Here is a 15,503-nt window from a genome sequence, read left to right as displayed (position 1 = left end):
AAAGTAAGCGAAGTTGCCAACTATTGCTAAAAAGTACTGAAAAATCCCCTTTGGGCGAAGGAGATTACTGTAAATAGCAGTGTGAGTAGAATTCATACGAAATAAAATGCGTAAATGCGACTAATATGTGCGATGAATATTCTTATTTATAGTTGTAATGACCATAATATAATTTTTGGGTTGGGAAGATAATTTCTTGATTATCTTCCCAACTTAAGATTAATAATAATAATTAATCCTTGATTTCCATAAAGAATAAAAATTCAAGTTCGTTGTTTTTATAAAGAAAAGATCGCACACCAAAATTACATGAAATTGCAGAAATGTCCCTGGAAATACAGGACGTATGGTCATCCCATATAACCACTCCCTCTCTAGAAAAATCTAAGTTTCAGTGATCCCCCGCTAGATGTCGCTCCCACCGCTCGAATATCGATCAGCATAGCGCACTCTCCTCCCATATAGTCTCACTTTACACAATCCCCTGGCCTCATTTCTTGGCGATCGCTCTCCTTTCTACACTCAACACTTACGCAGAGTGAAAAGTACGCTAAACTCAGCCATTTGGCGACATCAGGGAACTCTTGAGATAACCCTTCCAAAGGGTGGCGCTGACTTTCTTTCTTTGCTTTTTTTAGTTTTTTTACCCTTACTTCTTCTTATACATTATTATCCGTGCCTCCTCCCTGAAATATTTTTCGTGGACCCCCCACTTCACTTCACTCCTCCCTCAACTACTCACTTTGATGAGAAGTGTTCCCCCCAACGGGGAGAGATAGAGAAATTGAGAAACGGGGAACCGAACCTGCGACCTACCGGATTCGGAAGTTTCCCAGCTAATTAACAATAATAGCGGCAACAATACTTAAAATCTATTCAAAATTTCTAGTGGCTATTGGCGAAATCGTGGAGAAAAACGGGACGCCGTTTTGTGTGTTGTGTGAGTGCTAGTGACTTGCTGTTCTTTTCCTTCTTTTTTTGTTTTTACGTGAAAAGAGCCAAGAGAGCTCCCGTGGTGCTTCTTTCTTCAATGTCTCCTTGAATATATATATAGCAAGAGTGCTCGGAAAGCAAGGATTTTCAACAATCGGAATTGGTTTTGTTTGTTTTTCCTTAGTGTTGTGCACTGATCGCAGGTAAGAGAAACGATCTCTATGACATATAACCTTTGTATTAAGGGAGAGGAAAGACACCCTTGAAGGATCCCCCTATTATTGGACTTTAAATTAGTTCAAATGAGGTTTCGTTTTCCATTGTTGTGGAATTCGTCGGATTTCGTCTGTTGTCCCTCGAAGGTGTCGTTCCTTTTCCTCTTTAGACGCTAAGTGTTATGATTTGTGTGATGTATCTAATTTTTTAATATCTTGCGTGAATAGTTTTTTACGACTATATACATTGTTGTGATTGTATTATTTAGGATGAAATAGTGTTGGGTTTGTTTCCGATATGATTTTGATTAGTTGTGTTGTCTTCTGTTATTTCTTTTCGTTTTAGTTAATTTTTATTGATTTTAGGAAATAGTTCGAAATGTTCAAAGTATTGTTTGGAAAAAAACACTGTTGGTTAATGCCATTTTTCGGAATATATTGTTTGTAAAGAGTGGTTTTCTCTTTTTGTCTGGAGTTTGTTGTTGGTCAAAGTATTGTTTGAAGTTTACTGTTGGGCAGAATATTGTTTGGAGTTTATACTGTTGGCTAGAGTATTGTTTTGAGTTTAGTGTCGGCTAGAGTATTTTTGAAGTTTAAACTCTGTTGGGCAGAAACTCTGTTTGGAGTTTACTGTTGAGCAGACTATTTTTTGGTGTTAACTGTTAGGCAGACTATTGTTTGGTGTTTACTGATGAGCAGAGTATTGTTTGAAGTTTACTGATGAGCAGAGTATTGTTTGAAGTTTACTGTTGGCTAGAGTAATGTTTTGAGTTTAGTGTCGGACAAAGTATTATTTTCGCTTGGGTAATGGTTGAAGTTTACTGTTGGTTGAAGTATTGTTTAGAAACTACTGTTGACTGAGCTATTGTTTTTTATTTTTTGGAGTTTGTTGTTCGTCAAAACATTGCTTGAAGTTTACTGTTGGCCAGAGCATCGTTTGAAACTCACTGTTGTCCAGAGTATTGTTTAGATTTTAACTGTAGAATAGGGTATTATTTAAAGTTTATCACATAGGGCCAAAGTGTTGTTCAAAAACAGATATTGGTTAAATCATTGTTTGAAGTTTGCTGTTGGCAGAGTATTGCTTCGAGTCCACTGTGGCCAAGCATTGTTTCGAGTTTACTGTGGCCAAAGTATTGTTTTGAGTTTACTGTGGTCAAAAAATTGTTTGAATTTTAATCTTCGCCAGAGTTGTTTAGAAATTGCTGTTGCCTGAATCACTGAAGTTTACAGTTGGCCAGAGTAATGTTTGGAGTTTTACCAACTTCTTTGGCTGAAATATTGTTTAGAATTTACCAACTTTGGCTGATATATTGTTGAGAATTTACAACTTCTTTGGCTAAAATATTGTTTGAAGTTTATTGCTTGCTAAAGTGTAGTTTGCTAGCTCGTATCAGAACGGCTAGAACAGAGGTTTGCAACGTAAAAGCTTTCGCGGAACCCTTAATGATTATAAAATGGTTCCCCTGAACCCTCGATGGTTATAAAACTGTCCAACAGAACCGAACCTAAACTAATTCTGAATACTTCTTTAACACTAGAAAGACGGACTGGGGTCTGTGTGACCCTGTGCGCTCTTTCTGCTCCCACATCACAGGTAAGAATGAACCAAAAGCTTTGAAATTTCTCGACTTTTCCCAAATTATCATGTTCTTAGCGTGCACCAAAGCTTTTTTCATTATTTTCCTTAGCAACGGAGATAAGAAAGGATACACCTGGAAAGACGGAAGGGAGTCACACTGACCCTTCCATATATTTTGGAACACATTCGCCATATAATTTATATGACGTGTATATAAATATGCCAACATTGTGACAATTGGTTTTGTAAGGTCGAAATCTTCTTCTGATAGTCTCTTTGTGCAGGGCCTTCCAACCACGAAAAAAATATAGCACACGCGCATTCGTTGATCTTATCCACAACCTAGAAGCGATGTAACACTGTAATCCTATCGAGAATATATAGAAAAAATAGGCCTTGGTGGCCTTGGATGGCCTTGGTGTTTCCATTATGAGATTCATCCATTATGAGACCTAGGCAAAAGGATGTTTCCTACCTTCTAATTTGCGCATTTCATTTTCAGAATTTCCACTAAAGAACAGCCCCTTACGAGTATCAATAACTAGAAAATTCTTTTCTGTGAAACCTCTCCGGGTTCTGGGATTTCTGAGGGTTCCGTGACGTTTGATTCCATGGAACCCTCTCCCCTTCCCCACAGAAGCATTCACGGAACCCTAGGATTCCGCGGAACACTCTTCGGAAATCTATGGGCTAGAAAGCTCTGGTTCGTCGGTAAAGACGAAGTCAAACACTAGTGACCAGAAACCATTTCTACGTGTTATTTGGTTTTGTGAGCTGGTAGTGAATTCAGTTGAAAGCTAGATCGTTTGTTACTGCTGAAATGTTTTTCGCGATGGATTCCAGCGCAATGCTTTCGGAAACCTGAATGGTTTGTTTTTCTTCTCAAAATTTTCTCACAGAAATTAAACATTGTTATGCTGTTGTAGGACGCACCCGAAAAAACTATGATTGGGGCAGGAAGATGGCCATCTCATGATCTTCGGGAAAGTGTCTTCAACCTTTCGGAAATCCTGGACCAAACTGGAATATTCCTTTAAGTCCGAGGGCCAAGTACTACTGCGACATCTAGATTCATCTAGTGACGTCTTAACGGGAGGGCCCAACGGGACCCAGGGCTCCGTGTCAAACAGAGGCCCTGTAAAATTGGGGAATTTTATTTTTTCCGGGACTATACAGTAATTAAATAGGAATTCTCAATAATTCTGAGAAATTACTTCAATATTGCTGAAAATATTTTTCATTAAATATGAATTTTCATTAATTGCGGAATAATGTTTTACATCAGTTCTGAAGTTATTTCTCATTATTTCTGAAATTATTTCTCATTATTTTGAAATTATTTTTTATTAATTCTGAAATTATTTCTCATTAATTCTGAAATTATTTCTCATTATTTCTGAAATTATTTCTCATTATTTCTGAAATTATATCTCATTAATTCTGAAATTATTTCTCATTAATTCTGAAATTATTTCTCATTATTTCTGAAATTATTTCTTTCACTATATATATATATATATATATATATAGTTCCGAATTTTTTTCTTCTTCAAAACTAAAAAAATTTCGAAATTTTGTTTCATTGCGGTTTTTTTTTCAGCATTTCTATAAACATATTTGCAACAACATGTCTTTTTTTCGTCAAAAAGCTTCGGAGGTCACATGTAGCCAACGGGGCCATACGTTGGACCTCTGTCGTAGGGACTTTCTTAGCAGCCTCTCGGTATTTCGACGTAAATCCATGTATCCTGGTTAGTTGAAAAACTTTTCAATGTCCCGAGTTTCCCCATCTGTGAAAAGAATGTTTCGCAAATCTCAGAAATGTCCCCCCGAGCCATCATCGATAATCTCTGGGCACAAGTCCGTGAGATACGGGATGATAGTTACAAGTATGTCCAGTGTCCTCACGGTATTAGTTACGGGGTGTTTCAGAAAAGACTCTCGTGACCATACCATATCAAAATCAATTCGCACATTCAAGGGAAATTAATAACACGCATAGAGTATATATTTTTTGAATAACACGCGCAATTACTCTGACGCGAAAACAAGGTCGCACAACAACTATTGCAATTTCGAAACATTGTCTCTCGTACAACTGGGCTTAAAGAAAATATTCTATTGCATGTACACTATACCGGGTGTCCTGTAAATGTCAGGCCAATGACAGGTAAATGCCAGGATGAAGGCCAATGCGGCCTTCATCTCATCAGCCGTCCGTCGTAGAAGTGTGGTTTGTTTAAAAAAATGCTCAAAAATCGTTCAAAAATTACCCTGTGCCAGTATTGAGAGAGTCGGTGCCCGAGTGGCATGGTGGTAAGATGCTCGTCTACCATCGTGAAGGTTGTTGTCAGGGTCCCGGGTTCGAACCCAAGGGAGGATATTGATAAGATATTCTCCCTAACGAACTCGAGGTGACCACCGATAGACAGCGCCTTCACTTCCAACCCATCTCACTAATGGCAGTAAATAGCGATATGGCCAGAGTTGGTGTTTGGTGAAGTACGTAGTATTGAGAGTGAAATATAGCATGAAACAAAATTAAGGAATCTATATTTTTATACGCTTCGGTCCTCCAACTTCGAATTAGAAAATTGTTGCCCTGTCTGTCCTGATGCCAACAAAAAAGAAAATTCCGTGAATTCACTTGAAAATTCACTGGAATATTCCAATTCGAAAAACGGCGGAAATTTAGGGGAAAAAAGCCATTAAATACGGATAAAACGGGTTTTTCCGTATTTAGAGCTCATTTTTTCCCCTCCGTTTTTCGAAATCGCATATTTCAGTGAATGTTGCACTTAGAAACATTGAATTTTTTTTTGTTGGTATGAAGAGAGAAAGGGCAACAGCAATTGGGTTTTGGGGTACACGGACACTGTATAAAAAGTTAATTTTTTTTTAAATTTTAATAAATATACAACCCCTTGAAACATAAATGACATATCTGAGCACTACACGTTATTTGGAAACTGTTTCTAACTGGAAATGTGCCTCTAGGATCAACGGCATTAACGCCCCCAGGGCGTTAATGCCGTTGGGGGCGTTAATGCCCACGTTGGGAATCACTGATCTAACTGAATGTTATTAATTAATCTATTGATTACAATTCTCTTTTGATGGCAAATAAATATCAACGGTCGTGGTACTAACAACTTGGATTTGGAAAATGTATCAAGAACAGTATAAATCTGATGTCGCACTATGATGATGGTCTGCCTCCCGATACAACGATAATCCATGCAAAGATTTATTTATGATTTTCGCTTATTCCACAGAGTATCCTTGTATCGAGATTTCATTTATTGGTTCTGAAAATGAGAACAAAAAACCGCACGTCCAAATTATAATGTAATTGCAAACCACAATTTGGTTGCGTACAATCTCTGCTCCTCACCATATACTGATGATACGTATAAGTACCAGTTACACAAATACGCTTGGTATTTGAACATACGTGTTTTTACAAAAGTGCAGACATAAACCAAAATTTGGGTCAATAGGGGAAAATATTTTGCATTCATCACATACTTCAACTATTTCTTTAGAATTACGCCTCTGTGAAGTTGCAACAGAAATTGCTCACAATGGTGACCGTGAAAGTGAATTTTTATTCATATAAACTCTCTACCTTTGATTATACTTAAAAACATAGTTGTATCACACACTTACGCTGTTATCTGGTGATCGTAAAGTAGTTATGCGGCCTTTATACTTCGAAAACCTACGCCCAATGAAGTATGTAAAGGAAAATACGGGGTTAAAAAGAAAGTGGTACTTCAAAGAGAGCCAGTAGATAAAGTAAACGGATGCAGAGATATCCGCTGTGCAAACGATTCGTGACAGCCTGTGTATAGAGCAACATCGTGCAGTCTTAACACATGGGACAATCCGGGAACCGCCCGGAGGGGGGGGGGGGGGGGGTTCACAAAAATTAGAACCGGTTGAAATTTTCGAGAATTTGCAGGTAGGGCCTCAGATAAACCACTTGCCCCGGGGGGGGGGCTATGATGCTCTTTAGACGGCCCTGGGGCAACATATATGAAAGTTTCAGTTATATGTCACGGAAATTCAGGAAAGTCGGTGATACAGTGAGCAGTAATTTAAGCTACTTGTTGAAAAAGTATGTTTTAAAAGATTTTTCACAAATTGGAATCTTGATACGATGAAAATTCTAAATGCACTCGTGACTAAATTTCCACCGCAAAACACGGGTGCAAGCGTAAGGTTCACGCTCCCGAAATTTCAAAACAATTCATCAAATACATCTCTAGAAATTCTCGAAAAAAACCCAAAGCGGACGCCGACTCATGGCGATATATCGCATTTCCGTAATCAGCTGGCGCTCGCAAGTTCCCCCCCCCCCACCGTAAATATATGTTGATGAAATGCATCCTTACGTAAGTACGGGCTATTCATCCCCGGGTATCGATGTCTCTCCTCGCACATCGACGCAGAAATGAAACTGAAACACGAATATTCAGGAATTACACGGAATATACGTATCACATTCCCATAGACCATGGGAAAATGAGTCAGTCCTCTTCCTTCTGAATCGGGATGATGTTGATGGTGGCCCGAGGCTTTTCGTTGGGATTTCGAAGAGTGCAGCAGCCAAGGGAAGGCCTCGTTTTCCGTTCATCGACCACAAGGTTCCTTTTCTCTCTCTCTCTCTGTCTCTGCACCTGGGGAAATAGCAAAAATCGATATTGTTTCCTCTCTTTCCTCTAATACCACGCACACACACACACTACCACTAACAGCAGCAGCAGCAACTTACTCTCCCTCTTTCCGATGTGTGTGTGATGCCATCAATATTTTCCTGTACAGAGACTGTGTAAAAAGGAAATAAAAATAAAGAAAATGGCAAAAAAGTAAAATCTTCCACCGGTTAGTTTCCTTGTCTCGTTTGTGTGCGGTAATATAGACACACACACGTGGTGGCGATGGTACGTGTGTGTGTGCGAGACGGTGGTCTTTCCACCATTCGCACGATCAATGGCCACCTTTTTTTTTTAATCTGTGAAAGCTTCTTTAAACAAAAGACTTGTTATTTGTATACAGCACCTGCCCTCCTGATAACAAGTTAACGACTCGGACGCCTTGGCAAATAAACAAAGCCCTGAGGACGATAAGCGGAGGAAACAAAGCCATGATGAGATAGATGATGGGGGTGGTGGTGGTGGATACTTTCCATTAAATGGAGTGTGCGAATCGGGTACCTCACATGGAACGTTTTTTTTGAATGAATATTTACATCTGGTTGTCTCGTATTATTTTTTTTTCGTCTTCTGTGCATTTGATGAATTGCTGAGTTTTATGTTTAGAATCACGGTATGGTACGTACTTGTCTCCATATTCTCTATCCTTCAAGAAGAATCGTAGCATTCAGAGAAAGCTCCTATATTGGGAATTTTCGATTCCGCAGCGAATTGAAATTTCGAATGGCTGCTGTTAGACTTCGTGATCTCTGTATATCTCTCTTTTCAATGTGATGGCATCAATATTTCTCTGTACAGAAACTGTGAAAAAGCAGAGATCTAAATATAAAAGATTCCTTGTCTCGTTTGTGTGTGGTATTTGGACACACGTGTTTGGCGATGGTTCCGGTAAGAGACGATGGTATGGTTTTTCCATCCATCCCACGATCCTGATCAATGGCCATTTGTTTTCTTTTGTTTCTGCTCTTTTTAATCTGTAAAAGCTTTTTTAAACAAAGGACCTGTTATTTGTATACAGCACCTGCTCTTCTGATATCAAGTAAACGACTCAGTCGCCTTGGTAAATAAGCATCCTGCGGATAAGTGAGAAAAAAAAAAACGGATGGAGAAATATAGGTAATAATGATGATGGTACTTTCGATGGTGTATGCGATAGGATACTACTACATAAGAGCGAATATCTATGTCTCTGGACCGTGTTTTTTTTCTTGGTCATTCAGTTTTGTAGTTGAGTTCTTGTTCAGGGTCACGGGTAGGAAGATTACTTGTATCTACAAGGCACTTTGATTCTTCGAGATTAAACAGCAGTCAAAGCAGGCTCATACATTAGGTATTTTTTCCAACTCTGAGCACATTGAAATTTGGAATGGCTCCAGTTAGACTATATGATATGTTCATCCCTATTTTCGTTGATGTCATCAATATTTTTTTTGCGCAGAAACTATGCAAACGAAAATGGCAGGAAGAGAAATCTTCAACTTTTTTACGCGAGATATAGACACACGTGGTCGTAATAAATACGTGTGTGAGACAATGGTCTTCCAACCCTTCACACGATTTTTATCAATGGTATCTTTTTCCTTTGTTTCTGTTCTTCAATCTGTGAACAAACGACTTGTTATACAGCACCTGCTCTCCTGATAGAAAGTTAACGACTCGGTCGCCTTGTCAAATGAACAAAGTCCTGCGACGATAAGCGAGAAAAACCAAAGATGAGAGCGAGATGATGATGATGGTGGGTGATGATTATTTTTCTATTAAATGGAGTGTTCGATCGGATACTTTTTCAAATGAATATTTATGTCTCATTAGCTAGTATTTATTTTTCCCTTCGTCATCTGAATTTGATGGATAGGCGAGGGTGTGTTTATAGGGTGGTCGGTTAGAAAAAGATACTTGTTTCCAGAAGACTCTGATTCTTCCACCTGAAACTAAGCAGGCAGAGCCAGCTGATATATTGGATTCCTTGGATTCACAGCAATTGGAATTTCAAACGGATTTGACTCGACTCTCACTTTTCCGATGTATGTATATATAATATGCCTTCAGTATTTTCCTCTACAGAAACTGCATAAAAGGGAATAAAAAAAAAAGAAAAAACAAGCAAAGAGAAATCTTCAATGGTTAATTTTCTTGTGCCTATATAATACACACGTGGTGGTGATGGCCTTTCCCCAACTTCACACGATCTTGATCAGCGGCCACTTTTTCCTTTGTTTTTGTTTTCGAAATGAAACTTCTATAGCGACTTAACAGTAAAAGGGACATAAGAGTGAAAGTCGGTGAACTCGGTGAGAGAGAGAAAAAAAAAAATCATCTCAATAAATTGTGAGAAACGCTTTCTTTTTCCTCAAAACCCGTTCCGTAGAATAACTTATTGTGTATAGACATTCGGCCGTGTAAGCAAATAAAGCTGGGGGGGGGGGGGGATTAGCAGTTATGGACCTCTACCTCTCTCGGGAGTGTACCTAGCAAGCGAAAGCAAGTTTTGTGACGTCACAGTGCCAGCCCCTAATTGGCTGCGCTGACAAAACGCAGACAATATATCCTGAGTGATTCACTTTTTTTCTTATACTCTTCACTCCTATACTAGACTTGTACCACTGTGTAATTGACTGTTTTTAGGAAAACTACGTACAATGATGAATCCATTTCAATTGATAGAAAAGCTGTTGTAGCATGCGTAAGAAAGACAGTGAGAAATCGCTTTAATGATTACGTTTGCTCTCCTCAAGGTTCTGTGAATTTGCAAAACCATTCTATATAAACAATGACAACAGAATCGAATAAAGCCATGCCATTTGATATTTGTTTATTAAACTATTATTTTGGTGCTTGTGTAATCGAAAATTTCACTTTTTTTTGTGTATAACATTCTTTTGTGGACGTTTATTATCATATAAAAATTACAGAGCCGATAAGAAGCTCCCGACTCCCCTCTCCCCGATTTAGAGCCAATCCCGATTATCGCCAGAAATTTTTTAGTGAAAAAAATCTGCCACTAAAAAGTTTCTGGCCTCTAAAAATTTCTTACAGCGGGTTCAATTATGATTCTAATGATTCTATATGACGCCAAACTCGTTAGAATTCTACGGGGCGGATGATGTGTCGGGGGGGGGGGGTTTAAAGGGTCAATTACATCACGTGTTGATCAAGTTTAGGGGGAGTTTAAGAAGAATAAGGGGCGAAAACAAGAGTAATCTTATTTAAAACTGAGTTTAGAAATTTCTAAATTCAATTTTCAATAATTAAAATCAAATTTAATTGCAGTGAATCTAGTCATTTCAAACCTAGAAGTTTCACTTCTATATCGCGCGAGATTCTCACGCAGATTTTTTTAAAAAGTGAAAGATTCTTTAAACAAAGAACTTGTTATTTGTATACAACACTTGCTCTCGTGATAACACCTTAATGACTCGGACACTTTAGAAAATAAACAAAGTCCTGCGGACGATAAGCGAGAAAAGAAAGACCCACGAGGAAACAGCTGACGGGGATGATACTTTTTATTAAATGGAGGTTCGATTGGATACTTTTTTAAATGTGGATATTTATCTGATTGGAGAGTATTTTTTCGTTCTGTGTCATCTGAATGTTGAATCAGTATGTTTATGTTTTGGGCCGTAGGTTGGCCACAAGGTTCTTCGGAGATTGAAGAAACTTCACGATGAAACAGCAGTCACAGCCGGCTCGCACATTGGAAATTTTTTTCAGCAAATTGAAATTTGTAATGGCTGTATTTAGGCTTCATTATCTCTGTACCTCCCTTATTGATGCGATGCCATCAATATTTTCTTCTACAAAAACTGTGCAAAAGAAATTGGCAAAGAATGAAATCGTTAACAGTTAGTTTCCTTGTCTCATTTGTGTTTGGTACGCAATATAAAAAGTTAACGACTCCGGCTTGATGGCAAATAAACAATGCCCTATGGACGATAAGCGAGGGAAATCATGATAACAGCGATGACGATGGGGATAGTTAGTTTTATATTAAACTAGCTAAAATACCCGGCACTCTGTCCGGGTTTTCTTCAATGAGGATTTTTAGATCACGTGATATCTCCCTCTTTCTTTAAGGAACGCACAAACCGTGTATAAGTTAACCAATATGAGGACTTCCTGCGCGACTCATGAAGTAATCAAATCTAGACTTAAAGAAACGTAGAAATGAGTTTTTTCCCCTTTTTTAAAGGGGGCGCTAAGTATTTCGATTTCTCCCCCCCCCCCCCCCCTTGAACTTCAAGTTATCCATCTGCCTATTTCTTCTTCCAAAACTGCTTAGTTAAAGCTGTGGAATTTTTTCGATGTACTTTACGGGGCCCATAATTAATTTTAAAACATCTTAAACTACTATATGAATTTATGCCGTTGAATATTAAAAGACAATAAAAACACATTTTTATTTTCGAGCTTGAGAAGATGTAAATAAAAAGTTGATATCACAATGTTATTGCATGAATATTCAACTCTCAAACGTAGGTCCGGCTAATTACTTCATATTTAATTTCCTGGGCTTCGTATATCTCTAAGCAAACTCAATATTTCAAAAATCGAGAATTCTATGCAATTTTTAAAATTATTGATTAATTATTGGCGGGAAACCCCACTAAATTCCCGCATTCCTACAGTAAAATCGGCAATTTTAACACTGATTTCTATGAGGATCATCTTTCGCCTGACCCTCAAAGTGATGCTGATTACGATTCTGACGTCTATTCAAAAGTTCTCATTACTGGGAGGTTTGAAAATGTGGCAAACCATTATAAAGGCATAAAACACGTCTGAAACGCATTGCTAGGGAACCACGGTAACCAAAGTAAACGTTCCGAAAGCGATTGTTGAGGTCCAAAAATCATTGTTGCCCGACAGTTTTTTGCCCATTTGAGTCATTTGCCCTGCTCTGACGAAATTTTAAAGTAGCCTGTCGTTCAAGTCGGATCCCATTTGGTGACGATCTATCTAAAATTGTAGATTTGTATAGAGAACACACACACAGTAAATTAGTTTTATATATAAAGATGGAGTGTACAATCAGATACTTCGCGTCACATTATATTTCCTGAGTGACGACAGTTAGTGACACCCGTAATTGAAAATTTTTGAGGAAATCAAAAAGGACGTAAATGTCGTTATTTTAGAAGAAAAACAGCGAAGGTCACACAGATGTTGCCAAAACGTTTTACAGAACTTGGTAATTAATTACAGGTTAATTATTTATTGTATCTATTTTTAAATTATTTACTTAATAATTTACTTATTAATTTTTTTTCATTCTACTTAAATTTTTCGAGATCGTTACAGAATTTCACACATTATGTCAATTAAATCTCTATTAAGCGGAAACCTGTGTTCGACGGAAAAATAAAATCTCGATCCCTTGCGATTCCGTTGAAGACAGGTTTTACTGTATTGATATTTTTGTCTCATTGGCTAGTATTTTTCTTTCCTTTTGTCACCTTAATAGGAAGAATTAGCGAGTTTATGGTTGCAGTTTCGATACTTTTCTTCAGAAGACTCTTATTCTTTAATCTGAAACTAAGTAGTCAGAGGCAGTGTCATCTTAACGCATAGGCCCACCCGGGCCTTAAGAGAAGAAGGGCCTCACACAAATGAGATCCGGTTGAAATCCCCTATAATTTACCAGGTAGGGCCTCAGGAAAAACCACATTGCCCGAGGCCCATGATGCTCGTAAGACGGCCCTGGTCAGAGCCAGCTTATACATTGAATATTTTTTCCTAAATTTGCAGTCACTGAATATATATATACTAGTTGGACTTAATGATATTTTCCTGTACAGAAACTATGCAAAAGAAAATGACAAGAAATCTTTAACGGTTAGTTTCGTTTGTGGGTGGTAAGTGGGTACACGTTATAGTGGTACATATATATGCGAGAAACCAGAAGCTTATGCCGAGAGCAGCAAGGGATGGTGCCCGTGCTTCTTTCATTTAAGACGATCCAAAATTAAATTAATTGTTATTTTTGAATATTTTTGTTATAAAAGTGAACTACTGTATATTGAAAGAAAATACCTTTACAAGCTACTTAAACCAATTTCTATCGATTTAAATGCTTTTTGGAGATTGGATGCTCAAAATCTCTCTCGAAGAAATTACTTGTGCCCCCCCCTAAACTTTCGTGTGTGTCCCCCCCACAAAGGTCGATCTTGCGTACGCCCCTGGCAAGAACTGCTATTCTTCCCACCCTTCACACGATCCCAATCGATATATGGCCACTTTTTCCTTTGTTTTTGTTTCTTATAATCTGTAAAAGCTTCTTTAAACGAAGGACTTGTTATTTGAATACAACACCTGTTCTCCTGACAACACGTTAATGACTAGGCCCCCCCCCCCCCCCCTGCGTAAATAAGCGAAGCTCTGCGGACGATTAAGCGAGGGGAAAAAAAACAATGATGAGATAGATATATAATGATACTTTCTATTAAATAGAGTGTGCAATCGGGTACTTCACATGGAACGTTTTTTAAATGAATATTTACGTCTGATTGACTCGTATTATTATCATTTTGGCACCTGCATATGATGAATCGCTGCGTTTATGTTTAGGATCACGGGATGGTACGCACTTGTCCCCACGGGGCTCTTTATTCTTCGAACTGAACTTTAGCAGATTAGACCCGATTAGCCCCCTTGCATTGAGACGGCACTGAATTACGTGAGCTGGTGGCCCGCGAGCTTCGTGGGAAGTTTCAATGTGGCCCGCCGTGTGTGAAAAGTTGAAGAACCCTCATATGGACACACGTGGGGTGATGGAGAGGAGGGATTGAAGATCGACAGTGATAATGGTTATCTTTTTCTGAATGGATCGAATACTTTTAACAAGAACGTTTTTCGATTGAATATTTATTTCTGTTTGACTTGTTCCGTCACTGAAATGTAACGAATAGGCGAGTTTAACACCTTCGCTTACAAGGTATTGGCTAGAAATTTTGATGACAGCTTTCTGACGAATGGGCGAAAAATGTGGTAACCTTGCCCTAACCTAACCGCGTACTACAGAAAGGAAAAGGGGGGGGGGGAGAAATAGAAGCTAGGGTGGGGAAAAAACTAATAAAATGAAAACAATATAATAGATAAGCAGATAAGATATAAGGTACGGAATAGCTTTCTCTTTGCACCCTCACCTAACATGTTTTCTTTTGTTCTTATATATGTATATAGTAGAAGGATACATCATATGTGGGGGAAAAAGTCATTAATAATTGAATAGAAATAAAAAGAAGATGAAAAGAACAACTTGGTATAGGGTTACAGTTACAACAAAGCCTCACGATGTTGAGGAAAGAGGAAAGGAAACAGAGAGAGAGAGAGAGAGAGAGAGTGCTTGTTTGAGTTTATTCCTTAGGCGCGCAATATTACGTCCTTGATCGTAAAGTGGTTGATGCTCAGAATCACAGTTTGGACTATATTTTTCTGGTCTCCAGCAGATTCATTGAGCCTTCGAAGCTGAAACTTAGTATTCGTAACAGTGTCATATTATGAATCGTGAATTCTTTGGAAGTAGTTGGTTGCATTATAATTGGTTAGTAAATATTGTATTCAGAGCAGATTGGAAATTTGATTTATTTTTTTACTTATTTACGGCTGAAGTCAGCCTTACACAGCATTCGTAGCCGACTGATGTATTCTTTTATGGCTACCGCTATGTCTTATGTATTCGGAGTAAGCAGAAATTTTTAGTATCGTTTTACAATGGCTGCCAGCTTCTGTATTCGGGATAGTCTGATCTTTCGGGACTCTGGTTGGACGGTATTTCGAAGTGGAATCACACTTCTTTTATTTTATTTTTTATGAATACCACGAGCTTTTGTATTCAGGACAGGTTGATCGTTCAGGGCAGTAGCCAGACTTCGTATTCGGAGCGAACAAAAATTTTGAATATTATTTTATAGCTACTGCTATCTCTTTTTTGTATTCAGGACAAGCTTTGTATTCGGAGCAAACATAAATTTCGAATATTGTTTGATTTTATTTCTGAAGCTGTTTTTTGTAATCAGGATAGGCTGTTCATATTTTTATTTTTCATAGTCCTCT

The 15,503-nt window shown here is 38.2% G+C and overlaps 1 protein-coding gene across 1 annotated transcript in view; it reads left to right on the top strand.

Annotated features, from left to right (window-relative positions):
- Window positions 1–661: 661 nt before the first annotated feature.
- Window positions 662–15,503, top strand: part of LOC149080850 (neurexin 1-like) — a 196,835-nt gene continuing 181,993 nt past the window's right edge. Inside the window, exon 1 of the mRNA XM_089237516.1 lies at window positions 662–1,136. The gene's annotated coding sequence lies outside the window, so the exon portion shown is untranslated. The remainder of the gene's footprint in view (window positions 1,137–15,503) is intronic.

The sequence above is a fragment of the Pholcus phalangioides genome, unplaced genomic scaffold, assembly GCF_987345545.1.
Source record: "Pholcus phalangioides strain wild (caught in Gottingen) unplaced genomic scaffold, Ppha-v1.0 ptg000010l_1, whole genome shotgun sequence".
Classification (NCBI taxonomy): domain Eukaryota; kingdom Metazoa; phylum Arthropoda; class Arachnida; order Araneae; family Pholcidae; genus Pholcus; species Pholcus phalangioides.
Note: the sequence above shows the minus strand (reverse complement) of the source record. Positions and strands in the feature narration are given on the sequence as shown.